Source organism: Astatotilapia calliptera, chromosome 7 (genome assembly GCF_900246225.1).
Source record: "Astatotilapia calliptera chromosome 7, fAstCal1.2, whole genome shotgun sequence".
NCBI lineage: Eukaryota > Metazoa > Chordata > Actinopteri > Cichliformes > Cichlidae > Astatotilapia > Astatotilapia calliptera.
This window is the reverse complement of record NC_039308.1, coordinates 59,991,220-60,019,207: the sequence shown is the minus strand read 5'-3', so window position 1 is coordinate 60,019,207 and position 27,988 is coordinate 59,991,220. Positions and strand designations below refer to the sequence as shown.

The 27,988-nt window shown below is 42.6% G+C and overlaps 2 long non-coding RNA genes across 4 annotated transcripts; both read right to left on the bottom strand.

Annotated features, from left to right (window-relative positions):
* Positions 1-6,860: 6,860 nt before the first annotated feature.
* LOC113026959 (uncharacterized) lies at positions 6,861-9,961 on the bottom strand. Of its 3 annotated transcripts, none has more exons than XR_003272973.1 (7): positions 9,841-9,961; positions 9,628-9,745; positions 9,462-9,553; positions 9,244-9,358; positions 8,784-8,885; positions 8,366-8,477; positions 6,861-8,141 (listed from the first exon to the last, which is right to left on the bottom strand). It is a non-coding gene; the product is annotated as an uncharacterized LOC113026959 (long non-coding RNA). The 3 variants fall into 3 exon arrangements; XR_003272974.1 differs by having other exon boundaries at positions 9,645-9,745; XR_003272972.1 differs by having other exon boundaries at positions 9,462-9,745.
* An 11,061-nt stretch (positions 9,962-21,022) lies between these two features.
* On the bottom strand, positions 21,023-25,147 carry LOC113026960 (uncharacterized). The gene is made up of 5 exons (XR_003272975.1): positions 23,259-25,147; positions 22,371-22,449; positions 22,040-22,161; positions 21,874-21,942; positions 21,023-21,715 (listed from the first exon to the last, which is right to left on the bottom strand). It is a non-coding gene; the product is annotated as an uncharacterized LOC113026960 (long non-coding RNA).
* Positions 25,148-27,988: the final 2,841 nt, after the last annotated feature.

The following is a 27,988-nucleotide window of genomic DNA, read 5'->3' as shown; positions in this document are numbered from 1 at the left end:
GGACAACTCGATACCCTACATGGGATCAGTTCAGAATAACAAGGGTCAACATGTCTGTGGAGAATTCCTCATCACTGAAGACTTTGTGCTCACTGCTGCACACTGTGACCGGTTGTGAGTTAGATTTCCTGTTCATGAAGTTCATCCAAAAACAAACTTTTTCAAACTTGTGTTTATTGATCAGATCACTCGAAGTTATTGATAAGGCAGATGTTATTTCGAGGGAAAATAAAACACAATTAAGTGCAATAGCATCAAATAAAAATGACCTTTGACTTCTGACAGCCGTTGGTTACATGAAAATGTGTTTCTATTTTTTACTTCATGTTGTGTCTCCAGTTGTGTGTGAACGTTCGATTAGTTCACAGAGTACAAACAATTCAGCCTCCACGTGCTGAAATAAACCTAAAAGAAAATCAAGTGTTTCAGGTGGCGAACCTGTTGATGAGCCGACGGTGGTGGACGTGTCTGTCATTGAACCAAAGGTCTGTAAGAAACACTGGCCTGGTCTTCCTGCCAGTGTTTCCTGTGCAGGTGGATATGGAACAACCAAAGGATTCTGTCAGGTATGTTTTCTGTGATTTCAGTGGAAACTTGTGTTCTGTTGACAAATGTATAAAAAAAAAGAATATAATCTGACATATTAAAATCCTCACAGGGTGAGGTAATACCAAGATGCTCTGTAGAATCCTGACCACTTTTTCATGGGAACTGATCGGCTGCTGACCGCAAGGCACTGCAGCGGGTGATATAAACAGCCCAATTATTCCACCATTTATACTGGCCTTATCTGTATTTATACATGTAAATGGTAAACGGCAAATGTACTGGTTCTTATAGAGCTACTCTTTCTACTGTTCTTTACACAACTTGTGCATTCACCCATTCGCACAAGCACATTTTTCTAGGTGCTTTCTAAGTAACATTCACACACACTCTGTGTGAATGTCGGAGATGATCTGCTCTACCACCTGAGCTACAGCCACCCCGTGTGTGTTGACAATAAACTGAAATCCTAATCCTAAAATGTGGGTCGTGTTTTGGGTCTGCCACTTGAGGATACACAGAAATAAGCCATGCTGAACAGATTTCCACATCTTTTCATCTCATCACAAATGCCTCCAAGATACCTGAAAAGCTTCTGTTTCATTTTATATGGAGAAATAAAAGCTAATATTTACAAACAGTATTTTGTTTAATGTTAAAAGAATCTGGTGGTTTGGAAGTTTAAAGTTTGAGACATTAAAGTTACACGGTTAACTACTGTAAGGAACAAAAAGACACTGTTAGAAACTCTTTCTTCAAACATATCCTTCATTTGATACATTAAATGATGCATGAATTCTACTAATTCTATTCTACTACATCAGTCATGCGTGATAAGCACTGTTGATGATTCACCAGCAGGATCGTTTTACGCTGAAATCATTTTGAAATCAGGACGGTGTGTGGCCACAAAATAAATGATTCATATCAAATGTGTTAAACCTAAAGTAAGAAGCTCATTTTGGAAATGTGAGGGGGGAGAAAGTGGAGACGTTTGACTTCAGATGTTTGGTGTAAAAACAAAGCTCTCAGGAGACTCCTCGAATACTGTAACTCTGTGAGTACAGTAATGGAGTATTTTTACTTTGTTACATCATTGATTAACATCAGTCAGCCTTTTAATATCATTTATTTAAAAAGACGTTTGTCTGTCTGTGTGCGTGATGCTCTGCGAAGCGTCCTGCATTAGAAACAATGGAAAACTATCCACATCTCTCATTTTCAGCGTCTCGTTTGATTTCTGATGCAGTACGCTCATTTGGCCACACAGCGGCGCTGCTGACTTGTTAAATAGCTCAGCAGAAACATTTCAAATTATTTCATTCAGCATTCGTTTCGTGTCTCACTATGAAAAGGCCTCATGCGTGACCTCATCAGAAGCTCAAATGCCATTACAGCAGCCATAAGTGACGCCCATGTCAGGAGCGACAAGTTTCTGGTCACCTTCTGGTGTGCTGTATACAAAAGCCAGCCGGCCCTCATAGATCCAGTTAAAATTTTTATTTTATCTTAAAAGCTGGAGCTGCTTTTATTTGAACTCATTTATCACAAAAGAGAAAACACATTAATAGAGGAAAGGGGAGGACGAGTCACAGATATCCTCGGTCCTGCTATGTTTTCTGAAGCGTCTCATTCTGTGGCTTGGAGCCACTGCTGGATGAAACACGAGTCGACTTTTCAGGAATGGAAGAGAACCTGCTTTAATTTTGCAGCTGTAACTTGGAGTGTTTTACAACAATTTGTAAGCAGCTCCACAGCGACAGTCGGGCTCCCTGGCTGCATAAAAGTCACTTTTTTTTTTTTTTGCCTTTTTTAGGTTGTAATTTGTACTCACACTGCTGCTTGGCTAAAGTAGCAGCTAACAGACACACACACACACAGACACACACACACACACACATTTTGTTGCTGTTTCTCCCTCTCATGTTAACTTTGGGCAGAAAAAACAGGCTATGTGGTCAATCAAATTTAACTTTCAGTTGATCTCCAGTGATTAACAAGGCAAAAAAAACTTGAGATAAAATGATCATAATGCAACATTTTGTTTTATTATGCTGTTAGTGGTTTGTCTTTCAGTGCACCGTTTCCTAGCTGCACTTCCTGCCGGGCTGTAGAAGGTTTGCTATAGAAACTAATAGTGTCAGTTGAATTATGATTATGGTACAAAAATTCCCTTGTCAGAGGAAACTTTCAATAAATCTGACTTTTGTCCAACAAATTACTATTTTTCATCCATCTCACCCTATCTCTAGCATCCTCCCACATCACACCAACCCTCTGTCCTCCTTCATTCACAAACCTCCTCTGAGGTTGTCTTCTTTTACTCCTGCCTGGCAGCTCCATCTTCAACATCCTTTGACAATCCTTCCTCTGCACATGTACAAACAAGCTCAACTTTGCCTCTCTAACTTTGTCTCCAAACCGCTCAACCTGAGCTGTCAATTTACTTGCAACCTCCAGCTCCTACAGTGATGGTGATAACTTTAGTTTGATCTTTTCTTACAGGTACCAGAATAATAACATGATTTTCCATTGCAGATGTAACCATGATCATTCCATACACATTGCAGTTTGTTGCTTATTCTAGAGTTGTGCTCAAGGTAATTAAAGGTTAAAAGCTACAGCCAGCGCGAGTCTGGCTGATCTATGGAGGGCAAAGGCTTTGAGCTTGGAAGGCCGCACGCGCTTACACAGCACTTATAAGATGTTATTCTTGGTGATTTTGTGCTTAGTCATGTTTTAATATGTTTTAAGTAGAAGTAGCTGATCCAGCAATATTCATTTAATATTATATACTTGATTTAGAGCAATACACACTGATGGTCTTAACAAATGAAAGAGTCCTTGTAGCTGCCATGTTGTGTCTTAGCAGGGTACAGACGGTTCCAGGAGCAGTCAGCGTCTGTCTAATATATCTATCTATCTATCTATCCTTCCCGAGGGCAGACGCTGACTGCTCCTGGAACCGTCTGTACCCTGCTAAGACACAACATGGCAGCTACATATATCCACAGATATATCCACAGTTCCTCCGCACACACGCGTTAGTTCCACAGCAAAATACACACAGGGGATTCTTTTGAAACTGCCAAGGTTCAACGTCCCAGCGGTGAGCTGCTCAGTGCCACTGCCTTAAATAGCAGCTGGGGAAATCAGCCAGATCAGCAGCAGGTGGACACAATCACACAGGTGCGTGGGCCAAGAGCGAGAGCCCGTAACGAGCTCCACCCAGGCAGAGAGGAGGAGGAGAGACAAAGAAAACAAAAACTAACAACAACAAAACCAGGGGTCCGTTCTTCGTACCTCGCTCACTACATCCAAGATCAAATCATCGCGCTAACTTTGAGCTCGCTATTCTGGTTCTCCGAACACACCTGTTGTTGACGATTAGTATAGCTGGATGAAGTAATGTGAGATCACTGGGTGGCTTAACAGGGGCTACGCATCGATAGTAGAAACATTGATCGGCAACCCTCTGATTGGTCGGCGAAAATGTCGAAGGAGCGCGCTTGGTATTTCTCGGCAGCAGAGCAAGAACTCTTGATTGAGGGATTTCAGGAGTTTCAGAGTTTAATTAAAACTCAAGGGAACACTGCAAAGGCTGCAAAAGCAAGGAGGGCTTGCAGAAAGTTGCTGACAAATTAAACTTGTAAGTAATTTAATAATAATAATGATAATGGAGTGGATTGATATAGCGCTTTTCAAGGCACCCAAAGCGCTTTACAATGCCACTATTCAGTCACTCTCACATTCACACACTGGTGGAAGCAGCTACGGTTGTAGCCACAGCTGCCCTGGGGCAGACTGACTGAAGCCAGGCTACCATATCGCGTCATCGGCCCCTCTGGCCAACACCAGTAGGCGGTAGGGTAAATTTATTATATTATATTATATTACATTATATCCTCTTTCACATTAGAGCCACGACAGGACCCACTAGAACATGGGAACAAATAAAAGTGAAATATAAGAATATTCTACAGAATGGTAATATTTATCACTTATATTGCTTTTAGTCTCTTGGAAAGAGACCCTGAAATAATCTGTTTGTTTGTTTATAACAGCAACCAAGAAAAGGGCAGAGCAAAAAAAGACAGGTGGTGGTCCTGCACCCCCTCGTCAACAAGTTGGTTAAGTGAATAATACCCTCACGGGAATATCGATATCTCTCTATGAGCACACTGTCGCGCTGAGCTAAAGGATCCTGTCTATCCCGCAATATACGCTGGATTCTGAGGACTCTCCTTATCAATCTTGCACCTTCCGCAATGGGTTGCTCGCGTATACGGACAGGACATGGCTGCAACAGGCTTCCCAAATCCACCTTCACTTTTATAGCCGTGGTCTCCCATCTTGATTACACAAAGTAATTTGCAATTACTACTCTGAAATATGAATTACATCTGAAATAACCAAATACATGTAATAGAATAATTAATAGTACATTTCCCTTTTTTTAGGAAATGACCTGTATGTATCTGTATGGAATCAATAAAAAGGATCAAGTGCTGCATTATCTTTAGTTACATTGATGTTATTTATTTATGGAAAAACAGTGGTCAAATATCGCTGTTGCTTTCGTATACATGAAGCGGACATGTCTGAGTGGCCGCGATCTAATCTTGTTTACATAAAGTAAACCTGGGGCCCGTTCTTCGTACCTCGCTAAGTGAGTTAGCTGGATTAGATTGTTGACGATTTCGCGTGATCCTGGATCGTTCGGTTCCCCGAAGCCCATCCGGGACTTGCTGTCATAGCAACAGAGCCGTAAGCGTAAACCTGCTGGGGAGCAGGTTTACTTTATGTAAACAGGATTAGATCGTGGCCACGCAGGTATGTCCGCGTCATTCATACGAAAGCAACAGCGATATTCCACCACTGTTGTACCATAAATAAATAACATCAATGTAACTAAAGATAATGCAGCACCTGATCCATTTATTGATTTCACACAGATACATACAGGTCATTTCCTAAAAAAGGGAAATGTACTATTAACATTCTATTACATGTATGTGATTATTACAGATGTAATTCAGATTTCAGAGTAGTAATTGTAAATTACTTCGTGTAATCAAGATGAGAGACCACGGCTATAAAAGCGAAGGTGGATTTGGGAAGCCTGTCGCAGCCATGTCCTGTCCGTTTACGCGAGCCACCCATTGCGGAAGGTGCAAGATTGATAAGGAGAGTCCTCAGAATTCAGCGTATATTGCGGGACAGACAGGATCCTTTAGCTCAGCGCGACAGTGTGCTCATAGAGAGATATCGATTTTCCCGTGAGGGTATTATTCACTTAACCAACTTGTTGACGAGGGGGTGCAGGACCACCACCTGTCTTTTTTTGCTCCGCCCTTTTCTTGGTTGCTGTTATAAACAAACAGATTATTTCAGGGACTCTTTCCAAGAGACTAAAAGCAATATAAGTGATAAATATTACCATTCTGTAGAATATGCTCATATTTCACTTTTACTTGTTCCCATGTTCTAGTGGGTCCTGTTGTGGCTCTAATGTGAAAGGGGATATAATATAACATATTATAATATAATATAATGTAATATAATATTGGATAATATAGTGTAATATAATAAATCTACCCTACCGCCTACTGGTGTTGGCCAGAGGGGCCGATGGCGCGATATGGCAGCCTGGCTTCTGTCAGTCTGCCCCAGGGCAGCTGTGGCTACAACCGTAGCTGCCTCCACCAGTGTGTGAATGTGAGAGTGAATGAATAGTGGCATTGTAAAGCGCTTTGGGTGCCTTGAAAAGCGCTATATAAATCCACTCCATTATTATTGTTATTATTGAATTACTTACGAGTTTGATTTGTCAGCAACTTCCTGCCAGCCCTCTCTCCTTGCTTTTGCAGCCTTTGCAGTGTTCCCTTGCGTTTTAATTAAACTCTGAAACTCCTGAAATCCCTCACTCAAGAGTTCTTGCTCTGCTGCCGAAAAATACCGAGCGCGCTCCTTCGACATTTTCGCCGACCAATCAGCGGGTTGCCGATCAATGTTTCTACTATCGATGCGTAGCCCCTGTTGGGCCACCCAGTGATCTCACATTACTTCATCCAGCTGTACTAATCGTCAACAACAGGTGTGTTCGGGGAACCGGAATAGCGAGCTCAGAGTTAGCGCGATGATTTGATCTTGGATGTTTCATTTGATCTTGGATGTAGTAAGCGACGTACGAAGCACAGGGCCCTGCTCCCGAGCAGGTTTACGCTTACGGATCTGTTGCTATGACAGCAAGTCCCGGATGAGCTTCGGAGAACCGAACGATCCAAGATCACGCGAAATCGTCAACAATCTAATCCAGCTAACTTACTTAGCGAGGTACGAAGAACGGGCCCCTGTAGCCAGCGTGGGCCAACCAGAGAGACACGGGGACCGTGACAAGATCTTTCAGATAAGATGTGCCTACAATAAAAAACCCGTCAGCCTCCCCCACCAACAAATTGGCTGGAGAGGTGGTCAGAGACAAAGGAATGTCTTTGATCCTATAGTTTCAACTAAGATTTACAAATTTAAGTAGCACAATGACAACATTTAACAATTTGACTCCAACACAGTCTAAAAGAGCTTCATCTGCATCTGACAACAATATCAATATAACTCTTTGGAATTCTGTTTATGATCATCTGGAACTGAGAACATTTCGATACACAGACCATAATGTTCTAGACTTAGAAAAGGATATAGACCCAGAAAATAATTTCTTCTACAACATCAGCAATAACTGCTGCTGCTTCACCGATGAACAGTTTAATTATAAAAAGTGTAAGGAAGCAAATAAAGGTCCCTATATATATGAATAACAGAAATCCTTAAATATATATAATTTTGAGGACCCTGATTTTAAAAATTCAATGCGAAGATAAGTTTAGCCGCTTTTGGAAGAGGCGAACGTTTCAGTCCGATTGAGTGTTACAGACACCCGTGCACCCACGCGTCCTCGGATGAGCTGAATACTGATTCACGGAGCCGGGCCACGCAGTGACCACGGCGTGGCACATGACTTTAAATCAGAAGGCATGTGGATGTAAACGTCGTTACATGAAGAGCGTTTTAGGCACAACAGTTTCAGCTTTCAGGAGGATTATCGGCACCCGCTGCCACTTTGTGCTTAATGGACAAAAGGAGGGAACGATCAGGGTGGGGGGCTGGTGGCAGGCAGTGGAGGTATGTGGTCAGGTCAGCTGGGATCCTGTTGGAGGATTTATTAATACATTTTCAGGTCTTGCATCTTTTGATTCTGTCCACATTTTTTGGCAGTTCTTGGGATTCGTGCTGGGGTGGTTTGCTTCCCGCTCACTTGAAAGATCAAAGTCACACAGGAACTCGGAGCACTGAGGTGCAGCGCTCTGTCTGCGTCCATTTATTATTCGGTAAACGCCTTCCACCCACGCTTCAAGAAACATCTCCAGAGATGACAGAAGAGCGGGAACTGTCTGCAATCAGTCCTCAGTCCCAGATGTTCAGTTAGGCCACAGCCTGAGCGGCCTCGGGTACGAGGGAGGAGAAGAAGGTTTTGAAGAAAACCCAGGCCGTCCAGCTGCTGGTTCATCCTGCTGTCTGTCGGCGTGCTCACCTGCCTGAGGAGACACACACACACGTCACACATCAGCCTGCAGCACTTAATTCACCCACTACAGCAAACATCAGGGCCTGTGTGCAGGTTAGAGACTCGACCTGACCCTGGTCTCTCTGCTAGCTCATTTCAAAAACATTCAGTCTTTTCTCAGTGTGCAGCATTTAGCTGGAGTTTCATCAAATGTAGGGAAAAGTGGACAAGAGAGAAAAATGATGAGTTTCTTACTGGATTCAGGTTTGGGTTCCTGTTCTGGTTCTGCTGGTTCTCGGGGGGCTGCAGCTGGTTGGGTTCTGGGACCTGCACTCTCCTTCTGAAGGGAAACCAGCCGACGGTGTGTCTGGAAAACAAGGCAGGAAATTCAGGGGTTACAAGGAAAAGCTAACTATCTATAATCCTGAAAGAAGCTCCAAAGGTTTGTAACGTCACATCGTGGTTGGATCTTCCTGCACCGTGATGCCCACATAGAGCAGCCAGTATAATGTATATAGTTACATTTTAATCTACACTCATCAATTTGTTTGCTAGAACAAATCACATCCAGCTTAAACAAACCTGGATCTGATTTTATTCTGTTTACAAAGTAGCTGTACAAGCTGTACAAACTCAGCATCAAACGGTCCATTTCAAAGAAACTGGGACGTACCATTTTGTCTGTAAAGACTTTGTGTTCGCACTCTGATGATGACGACAAGCTCCTCTATTCGTGCCTGCAACGCTCCAAGGCTGCCATCAGTTTGATCACTTTCTAAGTGAGAGGAATATTAATCAGAACACAGGATGAGTAACAGTCACCAAACTACAGTGGACTCTGTAATCACTGACTTGATGACATTCATTATATGACATCTGGAGCCTGCATGTGCTGCATTATCATTAGATAACAAGTATGTTGGTGTTCAGGTTTATAAAACCAACTAGTACGACATCATTTCAACCCAGGTTCTATCCAATTTGATGAAACGCAACAACTCTGCCATCAATTCTGCTTTTACAAGGCTTATTTTTCATTGTTTGTTGACACTGTCGTAATTCTACCTTAAGTTCTTTAATGAGGCCATGGTGGGTCCTGTTGTTATACACGAGTGCATTATATTGAGACTCACCTTCAGCCCATTTCTACACATCGGCCACCCATTGCTGCAGTGTGTCGTCTTCTACACCCAGCTCATTTCTGGTCGCATTCAGGCTCTCCACTTGTTCTCTAAGGATCCTTATGATCTAAGAATACATTAATAAATGTCATTCATATTGACATTAAAAGAGTACGGGTGTTTTTCCCCCATTACCCCACACATTAAAATGGTTTTTGAAAAGAAATCACCTTTAGATATCTCTGGCTCAAAGTGCAGCCCAGTTGTTCCACTTTCCTTTTGTTCCAGCCCAAAGCCAGGAGGGTCAGCATGTCTGTTCGCCCTGCATTTCAGTTAGTATACAAATAAGAATGAATGAGCAGGAGACTGAGTGGAATCTCACACACAGACACATACCTAATTTAGACATGTACTTCGTTGTGATGGCCGCCCTAGACAGGAAACTGTTTACTTGTTCCACCTCTTCTCCAACTGTTGAACCGGCCCCATCCTCAAACGCACCTCCCCATTTGATCTATAGAAAGGAGGTCACAATACATGACTGCTGAATTCATTCAACCTTATAACAAAATGTCTCAAACTAATCCAAAATTACAAGCTGCAGTATACCTCGCATTTCCAAGTGTGAGCCTTTGCATGCATGACGGAGAGAAAAGGACGCATTGACAAGAGGTTCCTCAGCTCAGGGCACTGCTGAGCCACCTTGGTTAAATAGGGGGAAATATTTACAGGCCACATCAGAGCAAAGGAACGTAATATGTCCTGGGAAGCTAGCTGCCAACTTCCTCTGGAGAAAAAGAGGGTAAGCAAAGATCTCCCCTCGAAACATGTTCAATGCAGCTAAGAGGACTCCGTGGTGACAAACAGCTATTTCCACGCCCTCTTCATCCAACTTCCCAGTGGACTTTTTGGACGACTCCTTTGCTGCAGTCCAAGATGAAGATCCGCACAACCCTTTCCCTGGGACCTATACACCCAAAGATTTTAACATAAAAGACTCTGCATGATTAAGCCCTATCAGGGACAAACATTTTAAAACAAATGCATAACAATTAGCTGAATTAGCCTTAAGTTACACGAGACCTCATATCTCCCCAGGACAGCACTGACAACACAAAATAAAAATAAAAATAAATACACATGGTGACAAAATTAAGTACACATTAAGATAAAGTAAAGTAAACAGTATTACGACAACACTAAGAGAAAAATAAAATAAATATCCACCCATCCATATATGTACACACACACACACACACACACACACACACACACACACACACACACACACACACACACACACGTATGTGTATATGGTTATGGCATTAACGTCATTTTAACAAGATTAACGCTAACAGCACTAATATACATGTGTATCTTACATGATTTGTGTGTCTCTGGATGTATTTCACAAACTCAGAATCTTCCTCATCTTTTTCAATGAAGACACCTTCAAAGTTCCCCTGCTCTGAAGTGCTGAACGAACACAGTGACAGTTGTTTGAAAAGAAACATTAAAATACATTTTTCTACAAATCCATATTTGACTTATGTACACAATGCATAACGTACCTTGCATTAGACTGAAAGCGATAAAGCTTGCGGTTTCCATCAACTGAGACGGCAAGCATGTCTGCAGTGCAGGCAGGGCAGCTAAAGCATGGCTCCTTGCACATCCTGTCCACAAACTTTACAGCACTCCACTCCAAGAAACTTTTACTGAAGGCATCAGCTGATATTCGGCCAGTCTTTTACATAGAGGACATTAGAGCTGGGCGATAGAACGATAACGATATCTATCGCGATATAACTTTTACTCGATAGAGAAATTAAGCTATCGCGATAGACCTCGCCGCTCTTGTCCTCTTAAAAAAAAAAAAAAAAAAAAAAAGGTCGGCCGATCCAAATTAAGTAGCGCAGAGCCGAACCAATCACAGCCGCAGCTTCACGTCGCGTGACTTGTTACATACAGCACAAGTGCCAAGCCGCACGTGTGTTTGTTTGGGAAGCAGCCAGCGGGTAATGGAGGAAATGAGTGTACCGACTAGAAAAATCAACCGAGCGTGACCGAAGAGAAAACAGATGATGGTTCCAACGCCGGAGAGATTGCCGAACGGAAGAGCCATAGAAGTTCCGTAGTGTGAAGGTATTTCGGCTATTTCAAGTCTGACAAAAAACAGAGTAGCGTGCACTGTAAATTGTGCCGAAAGCAAGTCTGGAAATACAATAAACTGGTGCATGCGTCACACTGTGCGCCACGTTATTGTTTCGGTGAAATGAATTTCTACAATACTGTTAATTCTACTCTCTGCAGTGTTTAAATGCTTACATATACACACAGTTACTGTCGGTCCACACATACGACTCGGTTCTGCTTCTATGCCCCAGCTTTGTTTACTTTTTCCCACCGAGGCTTCTAGACTTCTGATTGGCCAACATTTCTGCACGGTTAGGAATCTAGCGCCACCTGCTGCTTTGGCATGTTCATAGCACCGTTTTTCTTCATTTCTGCCTTTACGTGTGGACGGGATTATTTTTTTAAAACGAAAACGGAAAATCTCCGTTTTCAAAAATACCCGTGTACGTGTGGACGTAGCCTCAGTCTCTGACTGGAAGCGCTAATTCGTCATTCGGCTTTTGTCAGACTAAAGTAACTGTTAAAACTGTTTGAAAAGCTCAGCTATACAACAAGGAGAGATTGAGAATTTCCTTTTAGTTCTCAGTTTATTTGATATTGACAAAAGTTAGTCAGTTTTGTCTGTTCTTCTGTAAAACAAACTAAGATTTATTTTTAGAATTAATACTTTGTTTCTAAGTGGAATTGACAATTTAGTCTGTTTCGTTTGTTCTATTTTGAAACTTAAACGCTTTAGCGGCTGTCTTTTGTGTAGTTTGCAATATTTGCCTTTATTTATCTGAAAAAGTCTCATGTTCCTTAAGTACATCTACCCTGTTGAACTTATTATGGGAAATAAATATTTAAATAAAAACAAGCTGCTGATTATTTCACATTTTACTTGTGAGCAACAGCACATTTAAATCTTACAAATATAGTTATTTGGCTTATATCGTGATAGATATCGTTATCGCCTGAAATGAAAAAAACATATCGTGATATGAAAAAATCTCATATCGCCCAGCTCTAGAGGACATACAACAGAATATTCAAGGACAGTCATCATAAACATTGATTTACACAATTTCCTTAAACTTGGCAAATTTAGAAACTCACCCTTCCAAAATGGCTGTTCGTTCATCCAGCACTTTGACAAATGCCTTAAGTGACATCCCTGGTGCAGCCTTCTTAATGTCATAGAAAGACTGAAAGACATCCATTGAAAACAGGGTGCAGAAATTTAAGGTGCCAGGCCAATATCCACTACCCAGGATGTCCTTAACTGAGGGGGACCACATTAGGCCACAGCTGGTGCAGCTCACCACTGGCAGTGCAAGGTTATAACGGCCTTTAGAAAGGATCAGGATAAATTCAGTCATGGCTCAAAGCATTCATTTTTTTCATGTTGTTTTCAAATCGGTCTGGTAAATCCAAATGACCTTTGACAGGTGCCCACATATACTGCGGGCCGAGGGTAATTGTTAGGGGTACAGGAACGCAACACAAGATTGAAAGAATTGCCCCGCCCTGGTCCCCAAAACCATACACAAAGGGAAACCAATTTCTTAGTGAATCGTGATTTATTTTTCTCCACTGCAAAAATGAAGCTCCGGGGTGAACAAAGGCCAAAATAACAAACAAAACCAGCTAAGTCAGGAGGAGGTGTTATCTACAACCCTATGTGAAATCAAATATCAAACAAAAGACAAGCGCTACACCTAACTCCCTAACTGAAATAAACAGGAGAAAACAGTGCAAGGAAAAACAATAAGGCAGCTCACCCCTTCTGTTGCAGTGCTATTTACAAGGCTATTTACAATGAAAACTAATGTACACACTATATACAAAACTCCAAAAAAAGTCGCACAAAAGTCTCAGGTTTTGGAGGCCAGGGTCAGGTCTGCTGCTGCTGTCAGTGGCTGCCCCGGGACAACTGCTGGTGAGGGATTTGAATGAAGATCACATGGCCAGGGGACCAATCAGCAGCCGTCAGCTCATCCACTCCGGGACCTGCAAAGACTTAAAGGCACAGACAACAACAGCCACCAAAACAGATTATGGACAGGGCCATAACACCCCCCTTCCCAAGACCAAACATCTCCCCTAAAGATGTTTGGCGCTTAGGGGTTCCGAAAACCACGTGACAGCGCATCTGCCAGTACATTCTCTGTCCCTATTTTGTGATGGATCTCCAGATTGAAATCTTGTACTAAGAGGGACCATCTCATGAGCCTTTGGTTAGAATTTCGCATTCGGGTCAAAAACACGAGGGGGTTGTGGTCTGTGTAAACAATGACAGGTGCTGAACTGGAACCGACATAGACCTCGAAATGCTGTAGAGCAAGCAATAGAGAGAGAGCTTCTTTTTCAATGGTGCTGTATTTCTGTTGGTGGGAGTTGAATTTTTTCGAAAAGTAACCAATTGGGTGATCAACACCCTGCCTATCCTCCTGCAACAGTACCGCACCTGCACCGTTGGCGCTGGCATCCACCTCAAGTTTAAACGGATGTGTGAAAACAGGAGCGGCAAGTACTGGTGTGCTGCAGAGGAGAGCTTTGGCAGACTCAAAAGCATTCTGGCATGTGGGGGACCATACAAATGGTTTTGACACACTTGTGAGACTGGTGAGAGGTGCAACTACATCTGCAAAATTCTTACAGAAGCCACGATAATAGCCGGCCATACCAAGGAACCGGCGAAGCTCACGTCTAGTGCGAGGCACAGGGAGATCTAGGATAGCCTGGATTTTAGCCAGCAGGGGGCGCACCTGTCCCTGACCCACCTGCTTCCCTAGATAAGTCACAGTGGCCTTACCAAAGTCACATTTGGCAAGATTTAGGGTAAGGGATGCCTCTTGTAATCTTTCAAAAATCTCCGTGAGTGTTCCAAGGTGATCTGACCAAGTCTCTGAATAGGCTACAATGTCGTCTAAGTACACTTCACAGTTTGTGACACCACCTAAGACAATGTGCATAAGGCGTTGGAATGTGGCAGGGGCATTTCGAAGGCCAAAAGGCATGACGGTGTATTGGAGGAAGTGGTCCGGAGTGACAAAAGCAGAAATTTCAGATGCACGCGGAGTGAGGGGAACTTGCCAATAACCCTTTAATAAGTCCAGTTTGGTGACAAACTTTGCGGAGCCAACCCTGTCAACACAATCTTCCATGCGGGGAAGAGGGTAGGAGTCGGGTTTGGTCACACTGTTCACTTTTCGAAAATCACTACAAAAACGTGGAGTTTTGTCTTCCTTCGGCACAAGAAGGCATGGGGAACTCCAGGCACTCGAACTAGGGACAGCAAGACCATTTTCCAGCAAGTAGGAAACTTCTTGCTGAAAAAGTGCACGTTTGGTAGGGTTCACACGATAAGCGTGTTGCTTGATCGGAGAGTGGTCACCTACATCTATGTCATGTTCGAGGACAGTAGTGCGAGACGGAGTGTCAGCAAACAGAGATGGGTAAGTATTGATCAGCGAACACACATCGGTCTGGGCAGCCTCATCTAAATGTTTTAGGTGAGATTTCAAATTATCCAATATTTCAGAGTTTCTGAGTCGGGAGCAACCCTCAGCACAAACGAAAGCTAAGCCATCACTTTCTGGGCTATACTGAGACGGGGATGCTGGCACAACTACCGACACGGCAGACAGCGCAGCAGGGGATGAGGAGGAGTTTACACCTGCATCACGAACAAAATAAGGCTTCATCAGATTAACATGACACACACGACGCTTTCTCCTACGGTCTGGGGTACCTATAACATAATCTGTGTCACTCAGTTTCTCTTGGACAGTATAGGGCCCACAGAACTTTGCCTGGAGAGAGGATCCAGGAACGGGTAGGAGAGTCAACACTTTGTCACCCACTTCAAATTTTCTCTGCACGGACTTTTTGTCGAATTTCCTTTTCATTTTTTCCTGAGACGCGGAAAGAGCCTCGCGTGCAATTTCGCATGCTTTATGCAGGCGCTCCCTAAAACAACTTACGTAATCTAATACGTTCTGCTCGGGGGTAGCTGTGTCGGACAGATATCTCTCTTTAAGCAGCCGCAGGGGACCACGCACTGTGTGTCCAAACACCAGCTCTGCGGGACTGAAACCCGTGGACTCCTGCACACTCTCCCTCACCGCTAGAAGGAGAAGTGGCAGACCTTCGTCCCACTCTCTTCCTGACTCGAGGCAGAACTTCCTCATCATGGCTTTTAAAGTCTGGTGGAAACGCTCAAGCGCACCCTGTGATTCGGGGTGATATGCACTGGATTTTTGATGCTTGATGGATAGCGATTTTAAGACCTGAGCGAATATCTTGGACATGAAGTTAGACCCTTGGTCTGTTTGAACTGATTTAGGCAAACCGAAAAGGGAGAAAAAGTTTACTAATGCTCTGACAATGGCTTTGACTTTGATAGTGCGTAACGGAATAGCCTCGGGGAAGCGTGTGGCGGCGCACATTAAAGTCAAGAGGTACTGATGTCCTGACTTGGTTTTTGGAAGCGGACCTACACAATCGATGATTATGTGCTCAAATGGTTCGCCTAAGGCTGGGATTGGATGCAATGGAGCAGGAGGAATAACCTGGTTGGGTTTTCCGCTGACCTGGCAAACGTGGCAAGAGCGGCAATATTTGGTCACATCAGTCTTCAAACCTGGCCAGAAAAAGTGACGCAGAATACGAAGGTAGGTCTTCCTAATTCCTAAATGTCCAGAGAAACTGTCATGTGCTAGGCTGAGTACTTGGTGTCGGAAATTTTGCGGTACAACTGCTTGTTGAAATACGTTCCAGCCAAGATCACTAGAGGAGGGAGGATGCCATTTGCGCATTAACACATCATTTTCAATGCTGTAGACACGGGGATTCTGATCGCTTGAATTTGCGGCAAGTAAACATTTGGCCAAAGTCGGGTCATTCTGTTGCGCATGAATAAAATCTGTTTTGTTTACCTCAAAAGACAGGTCAGGTGTAGTGGGTAGCAGTTTATCAGACACACATTTTTCAGCTTTTTCCACAGGCAGTTCAGCTTTCTCAGGAACAGCTTCAGAACATAGAAAAGAGTCAGACAAGTCAACATCACCATATTTACGCTTGTGGGCGCGTGTGACAACACAGGCAGGAAAAACAGAGGGCAGACTGTCAGCAGCAGACTCGGAAACAAAATCAAAATCATCGACGGGGTTTTCAATTACTTCAGGGATCGGGAAAACTTTCCCATTGGCTAGATCATTCCCCAGAATCATAGTAACCCCCTGCACGGGCAAGCGAGCGCGCACCCCAACTGTTACCGGGCCCGAAACGAGAGGCGACTGTAGGAAGACTCTGTGCAGCGGAGCTCGTAACACACTCATTTTCACTCCCCACACGAGAGCATCAGCACCACAAAACGAGTTACTTGAGAAAGGCAACGCGCTTTCCAAAATGAGAGACTGGGCAGCCCCAGTGTCGCGCAAAATTACAATCGGCACGCGATCCTCCTCTATTCCAGTCAGTGAGGCAAACCCTTGTGAAATGAATGGTCGGTAACTGCTGTCAAGACTGTCATTTCCTGGTTCATCACTGACGGGATTAGGAGTAGCAACCGATTGAACAAAACCAATGCTTTTTGGCTTTTTCCATGTGTGAGTTTGCTCTTTGCGACGGAGCGACGGACAACTGGCAATGAGATGGCCAGTATCATGGCAATAAAAGCATTCTCGGACAGTCATGGGGACCTGATCAGGGCGCGGTTGACGCTTGGGAGAAACCCTCAAACTCCTCGCAGGTTTCGACAACGGGGCACATTCACGGCGCACAGCTGAAAACGCAACGCGATGGGTCAACACAAACTCATCTGCGAGAACAGCAGCTTTAGACAACGAATCCACCTTTTGCTCATTGATATATACCACAACATTCTCTGGAAGACACGTTTTGAATTCCTCCAGTAGGACCAATTCTCTTAGCTGAGCAAAGTCCTTCACTTTACTTGCAGCTAACCACTTATCAAACAAGAGAGTCTTCTCCCTGGCAAACTCGACATGTGTTTGGTTGGCAGATTTTTCACACGACCGAAACCTCTGGCGATATGCCTCTGGAACTAGCTCATAAGCCCTTAAAATAGTGGATTTCACAATTTCATAATCCAGGCTGTCATCAATAGACAAGCTCGCACACACTTCCTGTGCTTTCCCCACCAATTTACACTGCAGCAACAAACTCCACACATCCTTGGGCCATTTCAAAGTGGTTGCGATGCGTTCAAAGGCATTAAAGTAAGAGTCAACTTCACTTTCTCTGAAAGGTGGCACTAAAGTAATTTGCCTGCTTGCATCAAATTGGTCAGAGGAGAGTGAATCAGAAGATTTACTCACAACTTTACTCACTGGGGTAGAGGTAACATTGCGCTGCCGGGAAGGATCCAGCTCCATAGCCCTTATGCGGAGATGCATAAGCTCAACTTCTTTGGACTTAGTCGCAAGCTCCACCTCTTTCAGGCGAAGGGCGAGCCCAAGATCCTCCGTAACCAATCCTGTTGATTGTCCGGCTGGGCTAACGTTTGGGATCTGAATGGCAGCAGGAGCCTCCGCCCCTGGCGACACCCGTCCACTGGGAGCTTTTGGGATGGTTGCAGCAGCTTCTGCTCCCGCATCCACCACCAAACCTCCAGTCGCCTCAACCGGCCGAGGTTTCGACTCCGCAAAAACCCCCTTATCCACCAGTTGAGCTGTCAGGCACTGCTTAATTTCTGCCTTTTTAGCATGTAAAGGCACACCCACATTAAACAAATCTGCCACCAACAACAAATCCGCCTTTGTGCATCGATCCAACTTATCCATGGTGGGTTGTAGTGCAAAATCATCCACTTCAAAAGTCATCGTGACTAGATCACCCCCAACACTACAAGAAAACTGCCAACCAAAAACTGCAGACAACCCACAAAATACAATGAGCAAAAAGAACGGCAAAAGAAAAAAAAAGGACGAGCCCCCACTTTATGTTACGCCCCAGTCTAGGGGTACAGGAACGCAACACAAGATTGAAAGAATTGCCCCGCCCTGGTCCCCAAAACCATACACAAAGGTAAACCAATTTCTTAGTGAATCGTGATTTATTTTTCTCCACTGCAAAAATGAAGCTCCAGGGTGAACAAAGGCCAAAATAACAAACAAAACCAGCTAAGTCAGGAGAAGGTGTTATCTAAAACCCTATGTGAAATCAAACATCAAACAAAAGACAAGCGCTACACCTAACTCCCTAACTGAAATAAACAGGAGAAAACAGTTCAAGGAAAAACAATAAGGCAGCTCACCCCTTCTGTTGCAGTGCTATTTACAAGGCTATTTACAATGAAAACTAATGTACACACTATATACAAAACTCCAAAAAAAGTCGCACAAAAGTCTCAGGTTTTGGAGGCCAGGGTCAGGTCTGCTGCTGCTGTCAGTGGCTGCCCCGGGACAACTGCTGGTGAGGGATTTGAATGAAGATCACATGGCCAGGGGACCAATCAGCAGCCGTCAGCTCATCCACTCCGGGACCTGCAAAGACTTAAAGGCACAGACAACAACAGCCACCAAAACAGATTATGGACAGGGCCATAACAGTAATTCAAACCAAGATAGCAATGCACAATTTGCAATAAAACCTCCAAACTAGGGCTGCCACAAACGATTATTTTGATAGTCGACTAGTCACCGATTATTTTTGCGATTAGTCGACTAATCAGATCATCATCCATTGGACGTAAAGCGTACAGCTTATTGCACCAGCAGCGTCTGCTCTTATATAACTATCATTAGCTTACAGCTTTAAGTGTTTAAGGTACGTGCTAACTAAAAATAAAGACAAGATGATAGTTTATTAAATTTTAATGAAATTAGCAGATTGTCTCGGTGGAGTTTAATAAACTCCTTGCTATCTAAAATATAACAGGACACCGGAGTAAATTCTCGAGCATCTCACATAGGGCTAGGTATCGTCACTGATTTCTAGAATCGATTCAATTCCGATTCACAAGGTCCCGAATCGATTCGATCCACGATTCGATTTAATTCGATTTAATTCGATTCTATTTAAATCTGGGAAATTTTGACAGTCAGAAATATTATAATTCAGATCAATACATTTACATATTTTTGTATCAATAAAAAGGAAGCTGACACACGCAAGACTTTATCACAGGTGTGAGCGTTACAGCAGAGGCCTTTGTGTCAAAGTAGCTGAAGATAAAACACAGAAAAACACGAAGGTGATTTTCCTGGCCTGGGATTTTATAAAAATATTCTGCAGTACATCAAAAACGAAAGAAAACCATTAATCAATATATGAACATTACCTCTGAAGTTACAGCGGTTTTATTAGAGACACGGTTAAGCGTTTTGCATTTTGAATAATTTTAAAAAGTTTAAATTTGTTCAGTATTGAACGGCAGAAATTAGGTTTTCTTTTCGGAAAATGTAAAAGGGAAAAAAAACAGCGGCTGACAGCGCTGTAAACAACAGTAGACTGGTGTGTAACAAGCAAGCCAATAATGAAGAAAGGGAAACTGTTCTTGAAGTACAGAGAGAGAGAGAGAGGGAGAGAGAGCTGCGCATCGCGGTGGAAGCAAAACAGTGAAAGTCAGAGTGAATTCATGACGATGTTTATGTGAAGCGTTTGGATCTTCTTTTGCTGCTGGTTCGGTCAATATTGTTTGGAGAGAGATCAAACTAACAGCTTTAGAATCGGCTCATTAAGGGCGTGAACACAAAGCGCGATTCAAAGAATCAGCGCGCTGTCGGCTTTCACCCCCACCGTGAGAAAGGCAACATCTAACTGATTCTGATCCGCGGGTCGCGCTGTGTGTTTAAGTCTATGTGCAGAATCCGTGTACCTGCTCTCATTTACTGTCTTAGCTGTTTGGTGGTTCTTGAAATTTTGTGAGATGTCACCAGAGATTCTGGCATTTCGGGCAAAATAAATTTATATTAAAAAAATCGATTCAGGATTTTAATGAATCGATTTTACGTTATCCAAGCCAGAATCGATTTTAATCGATGAATCGATTATAAAAACCCACCCCTAATCTCACACTTCTGATAATCAGCTGTCTGCTTGATGTTTATTCAGCTGTGTAAAAACTATAACTTTAATCTCAGCCAAACCGATTTACTCAGGAACAAATAAAATACTGAAAAAAGCCAAATAACATTTGGAAGTTATCCACCAAGTGACTTCTATATCATGTTTAACCTGAGTAGCGAAATTTGCCGGGAGTCCGGTGTTCTCACGGCTCTTGAGCCTAGCCCCCGGTTAGCTATCGAGCTAGTGGGTAACAGACGGCTCCGAAAACGTAGGAGCGCTTTTGAAAATATGTGGTGTCTTGATAAACTGAGCAGATATTTGAGGTTTACACAGCTACATTCTCGCCTGAAAATATGTTAAACGTTTATTTTGTGACCCAGAAAGAATAATAAGAGTAATATTAAAACTAACTAGCTGCCGCCATTGTTGGAAACTGAGCTGGGCCGCGCTATGAATTCTGGGACACAGCTTCTTCTTCTTCTTCGGGGTTTAACGGCAGCTGGCATCCTTGTACATGCAGTGCTGCCATCTTCTGTTTCAGTCCGTTATTACACTCTTAAATCCTACTACTTATACCTGCGTCTTTTGGGATCTTACAAAGCTTCAAACGACGCGTCGACTATTAAATCAGTCGTCGACGATTTTGATAGTCGACGTAATCGTGACTAGTTGACTAATCGTGGCAGCCATACTCCAAACACATCTATTGTGTATGTAGTGTGTGACAAAAGGGCAACTTACCATTTATGGTTACAAGAGCCACAATTGCGCCGCGTGAAACCTCAACGTTACCTGCTGGGCAGTCACACACATGTTCTGGCCTTTGCACAGGCAACAGCCGAACTAACATTAAAACACACAATATATATATAAAAAGGAATTGGAAATTAACTGATACACAACAAATATACAATAACAGCACCCACTCATAGTACATAGCAAGAAATGCATAAGACTTAAAAACCGTACCTAAACTGTGATGAAGGCTGCAAAAACCCTCCTGTTACTGCCTCTCTGTTGTGCAGGACAAAGCGTGTGTGAACTGCAATATCACAGTCAGCACAAAGGAATGGGAGAGGCAGGCAGTCCAGACACCTCACAACTACTTGTTTGCCACACTGACACACACGGTGTGACTGTGGATCCAGAGTAGCTAACATATTATCTATAAGACAAGGCCTGGCCTCTTTCCACTTTTGCGAGGACACCATATTTCTGATCGCCCAGTGAGTAGCAGCTGACTCAGACGACGTCTCACAAGTCATGGCTGCGTCCTCTTCTCCATCCTCCAACAACTGAAGGAGCTCCTGACGAAGCACCTCAGTTCCATACACTAACAGAAAAAAAATAAAGGAAGAAACTCTTCCACAAAGTGAAAAACACTCTAGGCAGTATGTTTCTTAGGACTGCACAAAAGCCCTGCCTAACTCAACTATAACAACAAATATAAAAGTAAACAGAAATCACAACATATACAAGAAGGTAAAGTACCTTTTGTTGGGTTGACACTGGCAACATAACTAGGTTCTTCACGTGGACATTGATGCTGCTCTCTGGACACTGGGAGGAAAAAAAGAGATTGAAGAATATTTACTTACTGAAATTCTTTGGTGAAAACAAGTTGTGAGATAAAATCATTGGTTGTGTGAACACTGACCACGTGGCATGCAACTAGTACATCGACTGGTTGATGGTCTTTGAGGAATAAAATCTCCCTGTCTGTCTGTCACGTGTTTTCCAGCGCACTGGTCTTGGCTGAGGTTCACTCTGTGCATCATTCTACGCAATTAACAAGGAAAAAAGGGAACACCTAAAATACAGTCCATAAAGCAAAGATTATCAAACATCTTAAGTTAACCAACTTAATTTGACAAACTTATATATACACATATATAAAAAAAAATTTCAAATAATATAACGTTTACTCCGTACAAAATATTAGACAAGCGTGTTCCCTCTTTAACAACTGTTTCCACTAAAAATATTACCTGCATATCTTGAAGGAGTTCGTCAGCAGCCTGAAGCTCTTCCTCCAGCTCGGGATCCTCTGAATCGCTCATTTTCAAGCTAAAGAGGAAAGAGATTTTTGCAGAACTCAGTGACATAAACGCATAACTAACGCAACTCAAATGATTTTCAGTCTTGGCGCTCCAGTTAACGTTAGCAATTAACGTTAGCATCATCAGTTTATAAAAAGCTAGCAGAACTCTAATGCAAAAACTGCTTTACGCACCATGTGAGGGTATTTTGCAGCACACAAGTCCTTTAACGTTTGTAATAGATTTAATCCATCATCGTTGGATTAAATGGCTAATGCTGCAGTAGCCACGTGTAGTCGTTACCTAGCAAGGATGCTGACGGTAGCTGTAGCCATTTTTAAATGCATTAAACCGTTTCGAGATCAGTCACCTCTGTTTGTTTGAAGCTTTTATGAAAAACAAACTTTGAAACACACATCAAGAGCCATCCATCCATCCACCCATCCATCCGCTTCCGCTTATCCTTTTCAGGGTCGCGGGGGGCGCTGGAGCCTATCCCAGCTGACATAGGGCGAAAGGCGGGATACACCCTGGACAGGTCGCCAGTCTGTCGCAGGGCTAACACATAGGGACAGACAACCATTCACACTCACATTCACACCTAGTGGCAATTTGGAATATCCAATTAACCTATCCCCACAAGCTGCATGTCTTTGGACGGTGGGAGGAAGCCGGAGTACCCAGAGGGAACCCACGCAAACACGGGGAGAACTTGCAAACTCCACACAGAAAGACCCCAGCCTGATGGTGGAATTGAACTCAGGACCTTCTTGCTGTGCGGCAACAGTGCTAACCACCGTGCTGCCCTATTACTTTAAATATGTATTTTTTACATACCTGCATTAGAATCAATCAGTTCCGCCTCATTTTCTTATTCTTATAAATGGGTCTCTCCATTCTCCCATCATCCTTTGCTTACACAGGTTGCATCTGATTGGTTGGAGCCGAGCACATCCAAAACTAACAGGAGTGGTGGATGAATCTATAAATGTGTTTTACGTGTGAAATGAAAATAATAAACCTAACAAAGGATTATGTACGTTAAATCTGAGCACTTTCAGCTCGCGAATCAGTTTGGAAAACACTGTGTGATGGCCACAACATGAAGCGATTTTATTGTTGCATTATCAGTGATACTTTCATGTGTTTTTGTTGAGAAATGTTAACGATGTCCATTAAAAGAAAGCATTAAATTAGGGAGAAAAACCCGTTCGCGGAGAGGGTTCCCGGTTCTCCAGTTAGATTGTGCTTCACAGCGTCATGTTTCGCTGTGACGGGATTATTATTGGAGTAAATGGATGGCTGGAGCCTCTGCTCGAAGCGTCTCTGATCGCGCGAGCGGGTTCATATTGGAATGAATTGACAACCCACAGCGTCACATAAAAACGTGGAAAGATACCTTTAGCGTCAGCATGAGAAGTTAAGGGACGCGACAAATCATCATTATTTTACGTGTCGGGAGTGAGAACGGGTTGCTCCAAGCCACAGAATGAGACGCTTCAGAAAACATAGCAGGACCGAGGATATCTGTGACTCGTCCTCCCCTTTCCTCTATTAATGTGTTTTCTCTTTTGTGATAAATGAGTTCAAATAAAAGCAGCTCCAGCTTTTCAGATATTTTAAGATAAAATTAAAAATTTTAACTGGATCTATGAGGGCCGGCTGGCTTTTGTATACAGCACACCAGAAGGTGACCAGAAACTTGTCGCTCCTGACATGGGCGTCACTTATGGCTGCTGTAATGGCATTTGAGCTTCTGATGAGGTCACGCATGAGGCCTTTTCATAGTGAGACACGAAACGAATGCTGAATGAAATAATTTGAAATGTTTCTGCTGAGCTATTTAACAAGTCAGCAGCGCCGCTGTGTGGCCAAATGAGCGTACTGCATCAGAAATCAAACGAGTCGCTGAAAATGAGAGATGTGGATAGTTTTCCATTGTTTCTAATGCAGGACGCTTCGCAGAGCATCACGCACACAGACAGACAAACGTCTTTTTAAATAAATGATATTAAAAGGCTGACTGATGTTAATCAATGATGTAACAAAGTAAAAATACTCCATTACTGTACTCACAGAGTTACAGTATTCGAGGAGTCTCCTGAGAGCTTTGTTTTTACACCAAACATCTGAAGTCAAACGTCTCCACTTTCTCCCCCCTCACATTTCCAAAATGAGCTTCTTACTTTAGGTTTAACACATTTGATATGAATCATTTATTTTGTGGCCACACACCGTCCTGATTTCAAAATGATTTCAGCGTAAAACGATCCTGCTGGTGAATCATCAACAGTGCTTATCACGCATGACTGATGTAGTAGAATAGAATTAGTAGAATTCATGCATCATTTAATGTATCAAATGAAGGATATGTTTGAAGAAAGAGTTTCTAACAGTGTCTTTTTGTTCCTTACAGTAGTTAACCGTGTAACTTTAATGTCTCAAACTTTAAACTTCCAAACCACCAGATTCTTTTAACATTAAACAAAATACTGTTTGTAAATATTAGCTTTTATTTCTCCATATAAAATGAAACAGAAGCTTTTCAGGTATCTTGGAGGCATTTGTGATGAGATGAAAAGATGTGGAAATCTGTTCAGCATGGCTTATTTCTGTGTATCCTCAAGTGGCAGACCCAAAACACGACCCACATTTTAGGATTAGGATTTCAGTTTATTGTCAACACACACGGGGTGGCTGTAGCTCAGGTGGTAGAGCAGATCATCTCTGACATTCACACAGAGTGTGTGTGAATGTTACTTAGAAAGCACCTAGAAAAATGTGCTTGTGCGAATGGGTGAATGCACAAGTTGTGTAAAGAACAGTAGAAAGAGTAGCTCTATGAGAACCAGTACATTTGCCGTTTACCATTTACATGTATAAATACAGATAAGGCCAGTATAAATGGTGGAATAATTGGGCTGTTTATATCACCCGCTGCAGTGCCTTGCGGTCAGCAGCCGATCAATTCCCATGAAAAAGTGGTCAGGATTCTACAGAGCATCCTGGTATTACCTCACCCTGTGAGGATTTTAATATGTCAGATTATATATATATATTTTTTTATACATTTGTCAACAGAACACAAGTTTCCACTGAAATCACAGAAAACATACCTGACAGAATCCTTTGGTTGTTCCATATCCACCTGCACAGGAAACACTGGCAGGAAGACCAGGCCAGTGTTTCTTACAGACCTTTGGTTCGATGACAGACACGTCCACCACCGTCGGCTCATCAACAGGTTCGCCACCAGAAACACTTGATTTTCTTTTAGGTTTATTTCAGCACGTGGAGGCTGAATTGTTTGTACTCTGTGAACTAATCGAACGTTCACACACAACTGGAGACACAACATGAAGTAAAAAATAGAAACACATTTTCATGTAAAAACTCTTTTAAAAATATAATTATTCTACAAATACATCACATGAAACTGATGCTGCTTTCAATGATGTCATTAGCATGTTCAGTGTTTTGGTATCCTTCATGGATTTCATTTTCTCTCAATCTTTATTTTGGGATGATCAGTGTGTGCGGTCACTGTGTGAGTAATCATTGAGAGGGAATTAAAAATGTCAACAATTTTAAACTGATATCTTTATTTCTCGAACGTTCACACACAACTGGAGACACAACATGAAGTAAAAAATAGAAACACATTTTCATGTAACCAACGGCTGTCAGAAGTCAAAGGTCATTTTTATTTGATGCTATTGCACTTAATTGTGTTTTATTTTCCCTCGAAATAACATCTGCCTTATCAATAACTTAGAGTGATCTGATCAATAAACACAAGTTTGAAAAAGTTTGTTTTTGGATGAACTTCATGAACAGGAAATCTAACTCACAACCGGTCACAGTGTGCAGCAGTGAGCACAAAGTCTTCAGTGATGAGGAATTCTCCACAGACATGTTGACCCTTGTTATTCTGAACTGATCCCATGTAGGGTATCGAGTTGTCCGGAGCTTTTGTTCCATGAATAATTCCTGTTGAAAACTCTGGTAAATTAAAAAAAAAAAAGAAGATGATAAAGTTAGTGTGCCGTTTACAGCCGTAAGATAAATCAGATATATTTGATGTTCACACTGATGCCTTGTAGACATGGTAGAAAACAAAGAAGAAACTTGTGAAGACAGTGCATGGTGCCAGCAGGAAACTCAAACTGTCCTTTACTCAGTAGAAAGACTTTTATACATCACGCGTCTTAGTTTGAAGGCTGGTCTATCGTTATCATCTCGACTTCCTGTCATGCCAACCTCTCTGCAGTGCAGGTTTGATGTACCATTATCTAATGTCAAAAGGGGGATGGTGCGTTACAAAGCAGCGAGAGAGACAGAAAGGCAGCAGAGTTCAGGTAAGAGTTGGATTTTAAATACAGGGCTCTGTGTGCGGGCAGGCGGAGATGAGGATCCAAATGCAGGACTCAAACACAGAATTGTAACTCAAAACCTCAGCTTTATTGCTGGAGAAATTAAAACATGAACTGAACAAGGGTAGTGAACACGAAAATACTGAACACAGTATAAAACACAAAGGCATAATCCGACGGTACGATGCAGCACTGAGCAAGGGCAAACACAGGGCTAATATACACAGGGAAGTAATCAGGGAATGGAAAACAGGAGGGAGACACAGCTGGGAGAGATTGGGGCTAACGAGTCAGGGGATCGAAGCTGGACACACTGACATAAGACACAATCCTTCAAAATAAAACAGGAAACAATACACACTAAACTAAGACACGGACAGAGAGAGACAGACTAGACACTGAACTAAACCAGCAAAAACCATGAGAACACAAAACCTAAGAACTAATCCCCAAACAAGAAGAACTAAAGCATAGATTAATAATCATCATCATCATAACCAACACAAGCACCACAAGAGAATAAGAAAACTATCCATAATGCAAAAACACACCAAAACATAACAACTCAAAATACTGGGTCAAACTGACCCAGAATCGTGACAGGTAAGGAGATGTCATTTCAGGACTTAAACCAGACTCTAAGAAATTGCTGTGTCTAATTTTGCGATGCTGCGAGTAACAAACTGGGTTCAGTTTGGAGGTTGAAGAGGAACTTTCCCTCGCCAGGCCTCGACAGCCGTCTGTGTTTATCTCATCTCAGTTTATCTCATGCAGCGCAGGGCTAAATTTAAAATTATTAAATACTTAAGACAATGTATATTCTTCTATGAAAAAAAATACAAGTATTCATTTAAGCAAATAAACAGAGCCGTAAGAGATGTTTTTCAGAAACTGTTGTCTTTATTTTGATTTGCAACTAACAAATTTTTTAAAAATTTGTAGTTTTTGTTGTGCTCTCTATTATGTGAACCCCTCACCTAATTTGTTATGTTTTTTAACAAATTAAACCCCAACAATCAAATGATCCCCTGTGAGCAAGCACTAGGCACGGTGGAAAGGAAAAACTCCCTTTAAACAGGAAGAAACCTTTGACAGAACCAGGCTCAGGAAGGGGCAGCCATCTGTCGCGACTGGTTGGGGGTGAGAGGCAAAAGAAAAGAAAAATGAGAGCACAAGTTAGCTAAATGTTGCTTA